This window comes from Camelus dromedarius, chromosome 4 (genome assembly GCF_036321535.1).
Source record: "Camelus dromedarius isolate mCamDro1 chromosome 4, mCamDro1.pat, whole genome shotgun sequence".
In the NCBI taxonomy this organism is placed as follows: domain Eukaryota; kingdom Metazoa; phylum Chordata; class Mammalia; order Artiodactyla; family Camelidae; genus Camelus; species Camelus dromedarius.
The window spans coordinates 16,780,194-16,795,385 of NC_087439.1; the positions used below are offsets into that span (position 1 = coordinate 16,780,194).

Here is a 15,192-nt window from a genome sequence, read left to right on the forward strand (position 1 = left end):
TTTAAGTGGCTCAGATTCATGTTGCTTTACATCCACAAGCACAACTTTCAACAAATATGAGCACCTACCACAAGCCAAGCCCTGTGCTAGACCCTAGGGACACAAAGACAATTAAATTGTCTAAGAATCCACACTGGTACTTGCATCATAACACTTGTTACCTCTTAGGGAAATGACTCCCCCATTCTCCTGTGCCCTCTGTGAAAACAAGAATTTTGCTCCATTCTCTCTTTACCCCTATTCAGCAAGAAGGCATAGAGAGAGGTAGATAAATACGACAGTTAAACTGTAGAGTCAAGTAGAAGTTCTTTGGGAGTCCTCTGGGATTTGAGGACCTTCTGCAATTATGTGCATCTCTGTTCATATGGACACCAGAGATTTCTTTATAGCTGTAAGAGCAGCCAATGTTAACAACTGGATATTTCTCTGCTTTCTCACAGTAAAATGTCCCAATTGTTGTTGTTTTTTTTTTTTGCCTACTTATTTTATTAAAGTTCTCTTCTCCTCTTTAAGCAGTAAGATTACTTTATGAGAGAAAATACACAATTTTGTTGTATAAAAATATTTTATGAATACTGTCATTAAACATTCTAATTTTATTTTGAAAGAGATGATTTTACCTTTTGCAGCCCTCTTCCTCCACAGCTGCCTCTGGTTCTGTTTTCTGGCCACCGAGACTGAGGTTCCTACAATTTGCTCTGTAATCCTAGTTCACTGCAGGATGCCAGCCAAGAACTGGGAAGAGTCTGGAATAGTGTTTCTAGAGCAGGCCAGAGTCAGGCACCGACTGCCCTGTCCACCTCCTGCTCCTGCCTGGCTGTGCCTGGTGCTAACAGAGTGGGAGTTGATGAAGGCAAGCACGTGGGTACAGCTTCCTGCCAGGGCAGGAGCCAGCCCCGAGGCCATGGCCTGATAGACTGCTCTGGGAGGCTGCGGTTTGTCCAGTTTAACCAGCTCAACCTGAGGGAATCCCGTGCCTCAGCACGTAGGGACCAGAGTGGGTGGCGGGACTTCCACCAGCCAGATGTCTTCTCAGCAAAGCCACCTAGGATTCAAACCTTTCCAGGGCAGAATCACCTCTGCTGTGTAAAGGGGAAAACTATTCTAGCAAGATGCCTTTCTCTACTTAGCGATCAACACATCTCTCCTGGTTAAGCCCTCATTAGCAGCTAACCCCACATCACAGTTCACCATTTTACCCCAATGTGCATATAGAAAAGTCTCATCTCAGATTTAGACAGTCTCTGCCTGTTGCAACAACTCACAGAATATGTGAATTGGTCAGTCAGAGGGGAGGAGCAGGAAAACGTGGCTGATATACCCTCAAAAGGGGGGGGCTGGGACTTGAGATATTTATAACTAGAACATCGTCTTTGTAGAGTGAGGCTAAACTATTTCATAAGCAGACAAAAAATCAAGATACTCGTGATTTTTCACGTTGCCTCTGAAGTCTGAAAGAGAAATACTACTTTTAGAGCAGCCTTTATAAAGTTGAGAGAATGCTGTGAGGAATCGAACTGCCGAGGAAGTGGATTCCTGGCTTCAAAAAGTGGTTGGCCCATTCATTTACGGCAGTAACTAAATGTTATGAAAGTTCATGTAGAAACCATTATCTAAATGGCTAAATATGAAAGGCTTGCATTTCTGGCAGGGGAAGTACAACTCTGTTCACAATGTCTTTTTTTAGATTACTCTGAGGAAGAATGTCATCATTGGAATACTGCAAACCATAGCAAGTTTCATCTTTCTTTTTTTTTTTTTAAGTGGAATGAGAAATGACATCAGTTTACATGTCATCTGAGAAGAAAGGAATTTATTTTGTTGCAAGGCATCCAAATCTCCCTTTCTTTGGGAGGCTTTGTGACTAAAACAAACTTTATCATTGTTAATTGTTTGGCCATTTATGGGATGAGTAGCTAAATAAAAGTCTGTTTCATCAACAAGTCTGTGCATTTATACGTATTTTACTGACCTAGTCATTTTGTCAGTATTATACATTCGTGACCATCTTGAGAAAATGCTAACATTTAAAGCCCCATTTTTCTCACCTCAGTAGGAAAATGTCATGAAGAGTGGGAAAGTCTTTTAATTGTGTATATATATGTATCTGTATTTGTATACATATATATCTCTGAATATATCCGAAATTATCTCCACCCACTCCACAATTCCATGACCTGCAAACTGTAGCTTCAAATGTTTTAATCATCCTCAATTATATCCCAACTGCTACTGCCAGTGTTCTGTCCCTTGACATCTTTCACCTGGATTAATCCAATAATCTACCAATCTCCCCACCTGTTTACAGTCCACATTCCAACCAACTCTGCTATCCTATTCAAGTTATTTCGAGGCTCCCCTAGCCTTGTAAATCAAGTGCAAAAGCTTTATGTGGAACCCAAAGCCCTCACGTTCTGAGCCAGTATTTCTCCTTCCAAACTTTTCACCCAATTCCCCCACTCACATATGCCAACCACAGGGAAATAGTTGCCGTTCTTCAAAGCACCATGTTCTCTCTTACCTATAAGCCTTCATATCTTCATCTTCTGCCTAGAAAACTCTTCTTCCCAACTTCTCCATCCCTCCCTGAAACTTTTACCTGTTGGACTCCTACTCATCTCTTAGGATATAACTCTGACATTACTTCTATATGGAAGCCTTCTCTGACACCCTCCTGCCCCTACACCTCGGTTAAATGCCCTCTGTATGCTCTCTAGGGACTCAATGCTTAAGACATGTTTGTAGAATGAATCATTTATCCTAATAAATATCTCCAGTTGCATGAAACCTCTGATGTGACCATGAGCATTGTTTGCCATCTCATGAACATGCCCTGAACATGCCCATCTCCACAACTTTGCTCACACTGTTCACCAACCTTGGGACGGTTTCCTTCTTCCTCAGAGAAGATTTCTCTGAATATTTTAACCCTAGGCAGTATTTCAGACCTCTGAAATCAGGGCACATTTTGTGCATGTTTCTCATTTGACATTTATTTATACACAGTGCCAGATATATCATTTCTAATTTAACTTTTGAGTTATTTAACTTTTTTTATAGATATACATCGCGTGTCCCCACCAATTATACTTTAAGCAACTTGAAAACAGGAACAAGAGACTACTTGGCATTCCTCTTCTTTCACCTACAAATTCATATAGTTCAGCACAGTGTGCACATCAGATAATCAATACAAATCATGTAACATTTGTTATATGATGAGGATAAGACTAACAAATGAAGAGAATATTACACAATGTAACAAATATGTTTCATTTTCAAACGAATAAATTATTTCAAATGAGATCATAAACAAAATGAGAAATTCATGACCATGAACATAATTTACTGTAGGCTGGCACATGAATGCAAAGCCTGGGGAAGCAGCAGCTGCAATGGAAACTTCAATTATCGTGCCAAGAGTGTAAATGCATTCAGCTGTAGGACAAGCCAGATGTCAATCAAAAGTGGAATTAAAACAAGATGTACACTCTCCGCTCCAATTTGTATGTATATTTAATCAAAGAGCTCACAGTCCATATGGCAACAGTAAAAGCAAAAGAAAAATAAAGGAAACATTAAAAAAAATACAAAACACTAAATGTCAGAAGTAAATCAAACATATCATTAACACAATAATTGTAAGTGGGTTAAACTCCCCTAACAATCATCTCACACTGGATCATAAACAAAATCCAATTATATGCCTCCTAGAAGAGATACACATTTAACAAAGCGACTCCAAGAGACCTGTTCATCCCACAAACGTTTTTTATAGGGTATCTACTGTATACCAACACCATGCTAAGTGATGTAAAGGTTAAATGTTAAAAAGCTAGACAGATATACATGGCAAATCCAGACAAAAAGGAAGCAAGAGTCACAATATTAACAAGAAAGTAGCAGTGCTAAAGGCAAAAAGCATTACGTAAAACAAAACATTGTGTTTTTTTTTATGGCTGTTAATGAAAAATACAACCTACCAGTGGATTGGATTGATAAATATATCACTAGAAATATTAAATATAGCTATCTATTTTATATATCTGTTATAAGTATTAAATAAGAAAATTCAACTAAAACACCTAACTCAATACCTTCCACACGGGTCATGCTCAAAGACTACTGGTTGTTTTTAGTATTTGTATTACTAATAGTAGTATTTGCAAGATATAGCCATTGATATTCATGATGCAGATAACACAGAACTAAGGTATATAAAGGAAAATATCAGAAATGCAAGGAGGAATTTACAGAATCATAGTAAGAGAAGAATGAGTGGGTTTTACCACAGTTCTTTTTGCTCTTGAAGCAACAAATGACAGAATGAAAAATAGTAACAAGATCTAAATAATAATGACTGATTATGTATGTTGTTTTGTGTGTGTATATATATATGTATACATACACATTTTTATATGTTCTACAAACTCCATGAGCTACAAAACAATATACTTCCTTTTCCATCACTGATGAAATATTTACCAAATTTTATCATTTATAAAATCAAAATAAAAATCACACTTGCTAAAGCAAAAGATGCTCATTATTCTCTGACATCTGCCAAAAAAAAAAAAAAAAAAAAACCTGGAAATAAATTAAGAAATAATAGCACCTAAAGCAAAACAAAAACTTGAAAAGTTGTATTTATTTACCTAAATAGCTCTCAGATCAAAAAGAAAAATAAAACTAAACTTATAGAATAATTAAAAATGATAATAGTTGCAACACTATACAGGAAAATTTGTGAGAGGCAGGAAAAACTGGACTCAGAGGTAAACCAACATCTTTATATGATTTTAATATTCAAAAAATTAATAATAAATAATAAATGACCAAACATTTATATTCAAAAAGTAGATATACAAACTAAGAAAAAATATAGGAAGGTTAATATAGATAGAGTAGAAAGCGATTTTGAAAACAGAAAGTGTAAACAATTTGCAAATAAACTCAATGTCTTGTTTCCACAAGGACAATAAAAATAAACCCATGATAATACGATGATGAAAACAGATAACAAACATTCACAAATAGAAATTATCAAGTGGATATGACAATATTTAGAGATACAGTTCTCTAAATACTGAGATATAGAAGAGATATAGAATATCTCTTTCTCTTTCTTTATATACATATAAACATATATAGAATTACAAATATAAAGAGAACTATATATAATACAAATACATATATAGAGTGCAATCTCTATAGCTTATGTTTGCTCTAATAATTTTGAAGAGCTCAATAATCTAAAGACAAGGTTTTTTTTGAAAACAATATTAAAATTAACTGAATAAAAATAGGAAAACTGAATAAATTAAAGAAGAACTTGAGGAAAACTGTCTCAAAATCTTTCTTTTAAAAACTCTTTCATTGTTACACTAATTTCCAGGAAAAGAAAATTTCCATGCAATAATAACAATTTCATCATCATCAACTTTATCATCATTATCTGAACAGCGGCCACATTTATTTAAAGCTCACAATGATCCAGGAGCTGTGATAAGGGCTTTGCCTATATAATCTCATTTAATCACACAAAACCTCCTTAGGATAGGTGCTGTGTTTATATGTTGCAGGTGATGAGTGATGCTTAGACAAGTTAAGTAACTTGCCCAAGGTTATAAAAGTGGCAAGGAACAACCCAGGATGTGAACTGAGGTCTGTACATATCCCCAAAGCCCAAGGGCTCAAGGGCTGCGCTTAACTGCCTTGTCTATATAAACAGTTCCTGAAACACAGAGAAAGACGAAAGCCATCCAAATTAATTTCGTCAAACTTGCATAAACCTGACAGCAATCTTGACGAAGCTTGTAAATAAAAAAAAAAAAAAAAGGAAATCTATTGGCCAAACTCATTATGAAGTCTTAAATAAAAGAGTAACACATCAAGATCAGTAATTTTAAAAGAAGGGATCATAAACAAGAATGGTTCACTGTGATTTCATTTATTACAATCCTAGATCAAGAAGTTAAGCTTCTATATAGCTGTAGAAACTTAAAAAGCTGTTTGTGAAATTCAACATGTATTCCTGACTTCTGTTCATTTAAAGTGAATCAGAGATAGAAGAGTACTTCCGTAACATGGCAAAGAAGTCCTACCTGAAACTAACTGCCAAGTATAGTAAACAATAAAACACAAGCATCCTTCTTCTTTGCATTAGAGGCAAAAGGAGGGCAAAAAAATTTTCTAGTCAATACAAGGAGATTAGGGAAAGAAAACAAAGGAGATTTAAAAACAGTGGGGGGAAATGAACCTTTTCAGACTTTCATTTCTTTGTTTTGGAAAGTGAAGGAAAATAAGTTAATCAACTTATAGTCCATATTCCAGGCCATGAATGGTATAAATACTTTAAACAGATTTGAATTGAGGTAGGGCATAAATCCATACTTTTTTGATTATGAAGTTTCCTTTTTTAACCTCAAAAACTTTCACAACCTTCCAGGGGATATTTTTTTTTCCCATTTGCTGATTCAGAAAATAGATTATGGTTAAAACTTACTATGAGTTCAGGAGCACTTAAAAAATTTTAAAGGGCATTATAATTCATCAATTCATTACATTATGTTACATACTTCTTCATGCTTTTGAAAAATAGTAGCACATATATGGCTGCTTGGAGTTCATACGAATTTACACACCTTACTCAATAATATGGCATCTCCTCCCACTCATGGAGTTCATGGCCCACAGGCAGGAACAATTGCTAAAGACATCTTCAGAAAAGAACAGAAGAAAACATCTAAGTGGGAAAGTATGGCTCAAAGGAGATGATCCCTTGATCTGACACATCTGCAAGACCTTTTGGGAATGGCTTAGTGACTCAACGTTTTACAAAAGCCATGAAAGGCACCTGATAAGCACATAAAGTTTGGTTCCTATGTTGACATACTAAAGTAGAAGGATTGTGATTCACCCACATAATTCCTAATTAGGAAAAACATACTAGGGAAAACTAGTTCTCAAATGTTAATAGAGATGTATGTTGTATATTACTCAAAACCAGGAATAATCACATGGCAAGAGAAGAGGGTGTGGGGTATAGTCACATAGTTATTCACTCTCTAAGGAAGGAGAACACATAGTTCATAAACATACACTTCCACTGCCTGCCAATGTAGTCACGTATGTACATGCAAGAAGATTTAGAAATAAAACAGTGAACAATGACAATTAAACGGAAAGCAGCAACTTAGTGATGGAGAATTCCTCCATTAAAGCTTTTCCATTCAAAATGGATTTCAGCCAGTAATTGGTTCTTTATCCCTCCCTGTAGAATGCATTCTTGGTAGCTACCTTCAGAACACTGCCAACAGCGTTACACATTTGCTTTATATAGCTTTCAAGTTGCTCTGCAGGTTTTCTCTGGCCAAAAACTTTGTAAAACCTACTGAGGGAATAAGAAGCACAGACAGGTTGTCTCCCAAGCTTGGAATCCATTGCCTGAGCAGTTTCTATCCAAATTTCTGTCTTTTCCAGTACCTTTAGAGTGGCTAGTGACCTCAGCTAATTATTATTTTAACACCGAGTTTAGTTGACTGTATGAGGATAAATCTGCCTTCAATTCCCTTTGCATCATTTGCCACCTCTCACATTGAGACTTTTTTGATGATGTTAACTTTATCCTAATTTTGATTGATTTTTATTTTTTTTTAATAGTTGATTTGTAATGTTGTGTTAGTTTCTGGTGTCCAGCATAGTGATTCAGTTATACATGTATATATTCCCTTTCATATTCTTTTTTATTATAGGTTATTACAAGATATTGAATATAGTTCCCTGTGGGACACAGTAGGTTCTTGTTGTTTATACAGTTTTGTGAAGATTTTTCTCGTAGCTCTACTTGTATGAGATCTTCTGTCAGAGTTCAGTAGGTATTCTGTGAGAATTGTTTCACAGATGTATTTTTTATGTATTTGTAGGAGAGGGTGAGCACTGAGTCCCTCTAGTCCCTCTATTCCCATCTTAAAACCCCCATTAGCCATTTGACCTTGGACAAATAATTCAAGTTCACTGAGCCTCAGTTGCCCCATCTGCAAAATAGCCATCTTTTGTGGAGGAAGCGCCGTAAGACACACAAAGCACGTGGCACGTGGTAAATACTCATACAGTAGCTATTGTTATGGTTTGCTCACAAAATAGTGTCTGGCACACAGTAGGTGCTCAATTAGTAAGTATTAATGAAGCCCCATCATCAGATTCATACAGCAGATCTGAAAAATGTGGCAGGGAACAGTTGCCTGGTACATAAGGTCTGGAAAGTAGCCTCCAGGACAAGACAGATAAGCCTAAAATAGTCATGGGGAATGATAAAGATAAACTTCCACCCCCTCTACCCCTCCCGGCAACATTCCCTGCTTCAGAATTCCATCTCTTCCCAGGCAGAGATGGTATTGGGACAGCTCTTGTCTTAATGGAGCAAAGAATTACCAACAATCCAAGTCCCAATTAAAATAAAAGTTACCAAGTGTAAGATCCCCTCCATCTGTCTAGACTCTAAATACAAAGAGGATTTACTTAAAGCTTCACAATTGGAGACATCTTTTATTTCTCTTTAGATTCAAACCCTAATGAACAAGAGATTTTTTCCCCCACCCAATTCTCCCATCGCCGACACAACCATCACAAAACAACTTTGTCCCCCTGGGACACCAACACAACACAACTCATTGTGTATCCTGATCAGCTTTCCCTCCCCCCACCTTCTGCAGGACCCTCAGTAACACTCACGAAGAACAAGGCTGGCAGTACAGCTGCTGGGCAAGGGTATACGTGTTTGGGGAAGAAGGGAAGAGGCTGGCTACATGTATTATCCAACCAGCAATGAACAATGTTGATGGTCCAAATCACTGAGACCCGTTCCATGTGTTTTCACTCAATCAGGGGTCAGCATGCAGACTTTGTGAACATTTTACAAATTAATGACTGCACTTACTCATCTTTCCTAACCTTGGCCTTCTGTCCTGTCCCTTGCAAAACCTGCATATTCTTTCCAAAGACTAACAGTAGGCAACTACTTTCTTAAAAAAGATGAGACATTACAGCCCGCAGTTCCCAAGGACAAGAAAAACTAGAGCAGGACATGACACGACAACGAACTGATGCTTTCCGCGTTGTCTAGCTGCCTTCATGCTGAACGTGTAGGATTAAAATAAGAACCTGATGTTATTTTGCTTTGCAGCCACGGATACTTATATTGTGAGTGGATCACACGACCCCAGGGCTTTGTAAACTGCGGAAAATGATGGAGGGAGTGGGGAGAGGCCAGGGGAGCAGGTCCTCACAGCTCTGAGTCAGAGCTCAGCTATTCGGGGGATTCCACTCATCTCCCTGGGGGTTGGTAAAGCAGAAAAGGCAACCAGTCCTGGCCCCTGATGATAAACAAGGGAAAGAACCCAAAACTTCACAGAAATGTGATGGATGATAGAAGCACTAAAAAGAACTACCTTCAAGAGTTAGAAAGCTCAAGACGAAGGCAATATTAGCAGCAATGTGTGTGCTAGGTGAAACTGATGACTTAGCCCAGAGTCCCCTCTCACTGAGCCCATCCAGATGTGCACCCTCAACTGATGTCACGGTTGGGGCCTTAGAATCATCTGGAGCAGGAAGGAAAATCTGACTGAAGATTAGAAATTGGCTATCCAGAATCCAACACGTGGGTTTTGAAGGACGGACTGTGGTCCCTGGGGTATCCTAGGAATCATCAGCCATTTGAAAACACATGAGCCTGTATTCAGGGTGCTATGAGGATGCATAGTAGTGGCATGAAAACACAGTTCCTAACCAGAAAGAAACTATATCCTCATTAAGAAAATGGGGCATGTGAAATACTCAGAGGAATAAGAATAAGACAGAGACTAACTGACTCTGTGGCTCATGGATACAAAGAAAGCAATTGGAATACCAGAGGGAAGAATGGTTTCTCTACTGTCTTGGGAGTGGGCATTTCCAGCATCCCCTCCCCCTGTTATCTGGGGGGATGCCTCACTGTGTGTGCCAAGGATTGGATGTTGAGTGGCATGCCCCTTCTGCCCACATGGCAGGGCCACACATCTTAGGCTCAACCAGCTAGACCAACACTCCCACTTTGTTTCTGAATCTAGACCTACGGATGCAAAAACTCGGAGACAAGGAGGTTCACTCAGTGTCAACAGTGGGGTTCCACAATGGCCATGATGTCCTGACCTTACTTTCTCAAGACAGTCCTTCCCTGCTTCTGAGCCGCTGGACTTGCCTCGTTCTGGTCTGTTTGCTGGTCCTCCAGGCTCCTCCTGACTCTGACTGTGGCTCTCTGAGCTGCTTTCTGTTGTTTTGACCAAAACTCCTGACTTCTACAGCCATCCTACTTACAGGGAATTCCCTTGTTTCTACTGTATTATTACTAGCTTTTAAAAATAACAACTGTGCTTATTCATCTTTCCTAGTCCTGGAGCTCTCAACACTCATGGCTCCTCAGGAAGGGTCTATTTAATTGAAAAAAAAAAATTGAAAGGCATCAAATGATGAGTATTCTTTCGTGAGTGTGTTTCTTTTACTACCTGGCATGAAATAGATGCCCATCTTAGAAAGGACATTTCCCTTGGAGTCCAATTAAATTCCACCTCTTACTTGGAATTCTTCAGGGCATCGAGAAAGTCACTTAACCTCCCTGAGCCTCAGTTTCCTCATCTGCAAACAGGGGTAGTAATTCCTATTTCACTGGACTATTGTGAAAATTAAATGAGGCATTAAATTGGGAAATAATGGTCTTTTCAATAAATGGTGCTGAAACAATTGGATATCTACTTGTAAAAGAATGAAGTTGACTCCTACCTACCTCATGTCATATACAAAGATGACCTCAAAAAGGATCACAGACCTAAATGTAAGAGCTAAAACTATAAAGCTCTTAGAAGAAACGCAGAAGTAAATCTTCATGACCTTGGGTTAAGCAAAGGATTTTTAAAGATAATAAAAGTATAAACAAAAGAAGAAAAAAAAATAGATAAATTTGATTTCATCAAAATTAGAAACCCTTGCGGTTCAAAAGATACCATTAAAAACATAAAAAGACAAGCCATAATAGAATGGGAGAATATATTTGCAAATCATGTAACAGATAAGGGTCCAGTACCAGAATAGAGTGGATTTGTTTGGGGTGAGTGAGAGTGACTGCTAATAGGTAGGCTGTTCCTTTGAGGAGTGATTAAAAATGTTCTAAAATGATATAGTGGTGATAGTTACCCAATCTGTGAATATACCAAAAATGCTGAGCTACACACTTTAAGTGGTATGTAGATAACATCTCAATGAAGTTACTAAAAAATTAAATGACACAGTGTATATACATAATAGAGGACAGATCTAAAAGGTACACATTGGAACTTTGCATACAAATACACATGTAAGTAAGTGCTCAAAATAGTTTAGATTTTTTGCTTTGACTTATGATGATTGCTTGATTAGGAAGAAAGTACTGGAGACAGAATGACTAAAGGAAGGTGTTTCGGGTGGATTAGGGTAAGAATCCCTCCCACCCAAAGCTATGAAAGACGTATTATTTTGTAAGAATCCTCTATATTTCTATCAAGAGCTGCAAGTTGTGTTCATATGTGTCTCACCTGTATTCTCACCTGTCATGACTGTATCTAACACCCCAAATGGTTCTGTCTTCCTCGACCTTCATCCCTCCAGTCAAAGTGTGCTTACAGTGTTACAGAGGAAGTGCTCACTCTCCCCTCTGACTAGTTGGATTCTGACTTTCTTCTAGTCTCGCCTCGGCATTTTTCCTTTCTGCTTACTTATCTTGAAGGAATTTAGCACAGAAATCCATTTCTTGATATTCAAATTCTTCATACCAAGTCAAGAGTTTGTTTGCTTTCGGATGTTTTGCTGTTATTGTTCATTCATTTATCTGTCTGTTTTTCATGAAAGTATAGCAAAAAGGCTAAATATTCATGCCAGAGTTGTAAGAGTGAGTGTCTCTGGGTGATGGTGGGATTAAATGTAATTTTTTTTTATCATTTTCCCTATATTTTGTGATATTTTCCAAATATTCTATAAAGAATCATGATCAAAAACTCACTGTAAGTGGAAGAACATTACATACTTAAAGGTTATGTTATAAATTAGTCCCGAGATGGTTTATGAAGGGAAGTATCTCCAAAGTGAAGATGTCCTCAAAGATGCATTGGAATGTTCACTGGACTAAACAGTGTGTGTGTGAGAGAGAAGTGTACATTTTGCCTTTGTTGAGACCCTTTCTATGGAATTCGGAGGACATTCATCTTTGCCAATTTCAGGTCAAGGCCATAGTCACATGTTTAATCCAGTTTTGCAGATTTAACATGGCAATTAGTGCCATCACTCATACATGTTTTGCACTTTCCTCGGTACCTCCTGGTTGGACTCTCCCTGGAGGAAGAAAACCTGAGTGATTTGTATCACCAAGGTACTACCATACATTTACAGTCTTGCAAAACTTTCTCGTCTAGATAATAATTAAAGACAGAAATGTAACTTAATTAAAGCACACCCTTCCCAAGCCCTGAGGGTCAGTCCTCAGAGTTCACCTACAGCGGTGTTTAGCTAGACTGTTCTGGGGATACACTGGGGCTGTCCTCTCAGGGGCAACCTTCCTTTCCAATCCCTGAGATGGAACCTGAGTAAGAACCAGGGTAGGGGTGGCTGGTTTAGGTGGGTGTGAAGAAGAGGAAAGCAGGGATTTCCTAATGTGTAAGGACTAATGTTAAGAATCACGGTGGTATAATTAAGACATCAAGGAAACGCAACTGAATTTGGTCAAGAGCCTAGTACACCCACAGACAGACTAGTAAACCCAGAAATCACAAACCAGCAAATCACAAACTGAAGGCTTTGATGGCCTTCAGATGTGTTTTAGTCAGCCAGCAGAATATTATATTTTTTTAATCAAAGTATAGTCAGTTTACAATGTTGTGTCAATTTGAAGGGTACAACATAATGTTTCAGTCATAGATGTACATACATATATTCCTTTTCATATTCTTTTCCATTACAAGTTACTACAAGATATTGACTATAGTTCCCTGTGCTATAGAGTAGATACCTGTTGTTTATCTATTTTATATATAGTAGTTAGTATCTGCAAATCTCAAACTCCCAATTTATCCCTTCCCACCAAAAAAAGTTATTTTAAAATTAATGCTAGTATTTTAAAATAGGAAAATTTGACCAAAAAATCCAATTTACAGCTTCTTTTAAACATTTTTTTAAAAAATTGAAATGCAGAGCTAGCTTCTTTTTGGCAACAATTGCTGGTGCTGAGTATCAGCTACATCCCCCAGACATTCAGCAGGACAGGCTCTCTGAGTCACCCACTTCCTCAGGAATCCCTGCAGTCTACACCACAATGAGATCCAATGGTGCTCTCATTTATTATCATGATTTTGTTTCTCTTACTCCTGGCAGGCTTCCATTACTTATAACACCTGTACCACTTTTGCAGACATTGAGTTTGAGCTTCTACCCATCTCCCTTCCACCCCTAAACCCCTTCTCCTGGTGTATGCCTTAGCATACTCATTCCTTTACCTGGAATTCTCTTTTTCTTTATGCTCACTGGTGTCTTGTTAGAAGACAGATCAGAATTCAATCCCTAGGCATTTTAAGCTTCTGGGGGAACAGAATGGTATGGTACACATGGATTTGGAGTCAGTAAACACTGATTCAATTCCCAGTAGTAACTGTAACTAACCTGGATTATCAGAAATATGTGAGTTCAGATCCCAGCTCCTCCATTTTCCAGTTTGATATCTTGAGCCATGTTAATTAATGTCTCTGAAGCTCTTTCCTCAGCCATGAATTGTAAATATTTGCCCTGCCTAACTCATAGGATTGTGAAAATCAAAGGTGTTCTAAGATGACACAACTGAAGACGGTTCATAGGAATAAATCAATTTAAGATAATATGATGGTGGGTAAATTATTACTTTGGATGAGTTGGTCAAAAATACATCTTACCAAATTTTCCAAATTCTGTATCTGAAAAAGCAAACAGTATAATAATATGCTTCCTAATTTGTTTTTACCATTTACCCAAGTCTGTGAATTGCATACTAAATGTGCAGAAGTATTTTGTGTGTATGTGACATTTCCCCCTAATTCCCTGGAAGATCCAATAACTAAAAATCTGTCTACCACAGTGTCTATAGGGTGCACTATTATAGAAGTTTCCACATACAAGAATTTTTTAATTGGCTTATGACGAATATCTGGCATGACAACATTTACTTTTTGTTTGTTTGTTTATGAGGGGGAGGGAACTAGGTTTATTTATTTATTTATATTTGGAGGAGGTACTAGGGATTGAACCCAGGACCTCTTGCATGCTAAGCATGCACTCTACCACTTGAGCCATACCCTACCCCCTATAATAGTTTCTTTTTAATGTGAGTGTTAGTAGCTATAACTATGAGGTTCTGATCTGTGGCACCTAAAAAATAGAGAGTATGGAGAACTTGGTCACAATACAAATACCTCTGTTAAATTGTTTTTAAAACATTTTTATCCTGAATATGAAATCAATAGATATTTATTACAATAATTTAGTTATGGCTGTAATTCTCTTATGTATTTTAGATAAACACTGTTAACATTTGATGCATTTCCTCCCCATCTTTTTTCTCTGTAATTATTTTTTATTTAGCATCATTTCATTGACAGTTTTTCAAAAATCACTGTTTTAAATTTCTCTGTATTTCATCTTATGGAGGTAACATCTTACTTCTTTGATTACAATGATGAAGCTGCATTTTTCTGATTATGATGTTAATATACGTGAATTAAAAACAAATTCAGCAATACAAAAGTGTACAATAAGGGTAAAAATTATCTTCTCATTTTAGTGGAAGTACTTTCAAATTTTCGTTTGTAGGCAGACACATACACGTGGATAGATGCAGCTTTAAAAAATGAGTTTATAATATACATTTATTTCTAGTTTACATTTTCCACTTACTATATCAAAGGCATTATTCCTATCAACTAGATATGTGTCACTTTTTAATGGATGTATGGTGTTGCACCCTGGGGTTGGACTACAATTTATTTAACAACCACCTTCCAAGGGACTTTGGATTATTCCATTTTCACTAGTATAAGTGTTACTTATTCACTAGTATAAGGGTTATAACAGTTATAATATCAGTTATAAATATCCTATACACAGCCT

The 15,192-nt window shown here is 37.3% G+C and overlaps 1 protein-coding gene across 6 annotated transcripts in view; it reads right to left on the reverse strand.

Moving 5' to 3' along the window:
• Positions 1-15,192, reverse strand: part of NCKAP5 (NCK associated protein 5) — a 918,970-nt gene that overhangs the window by 891,242 nt on the left and 12,536 nt on the right. For 5 of the 6 annotated variants that reach the window (XM_064484710.1, XM_064484704.1, XM_064484701.1 and 2 more), the window contains exon 1: positions 621-820. The exons of the other annotated variant lie outside the window; for it this stretch is intronic. The gene's annotated coding sequence lies outside the window, so the exon portion shown is untranslated. Of the gene's footprint in view, positions 1-620; positions 821-15,192 lie in introns of those variants that run through there. 6 annotated transcript variants of the gene reach the window in all.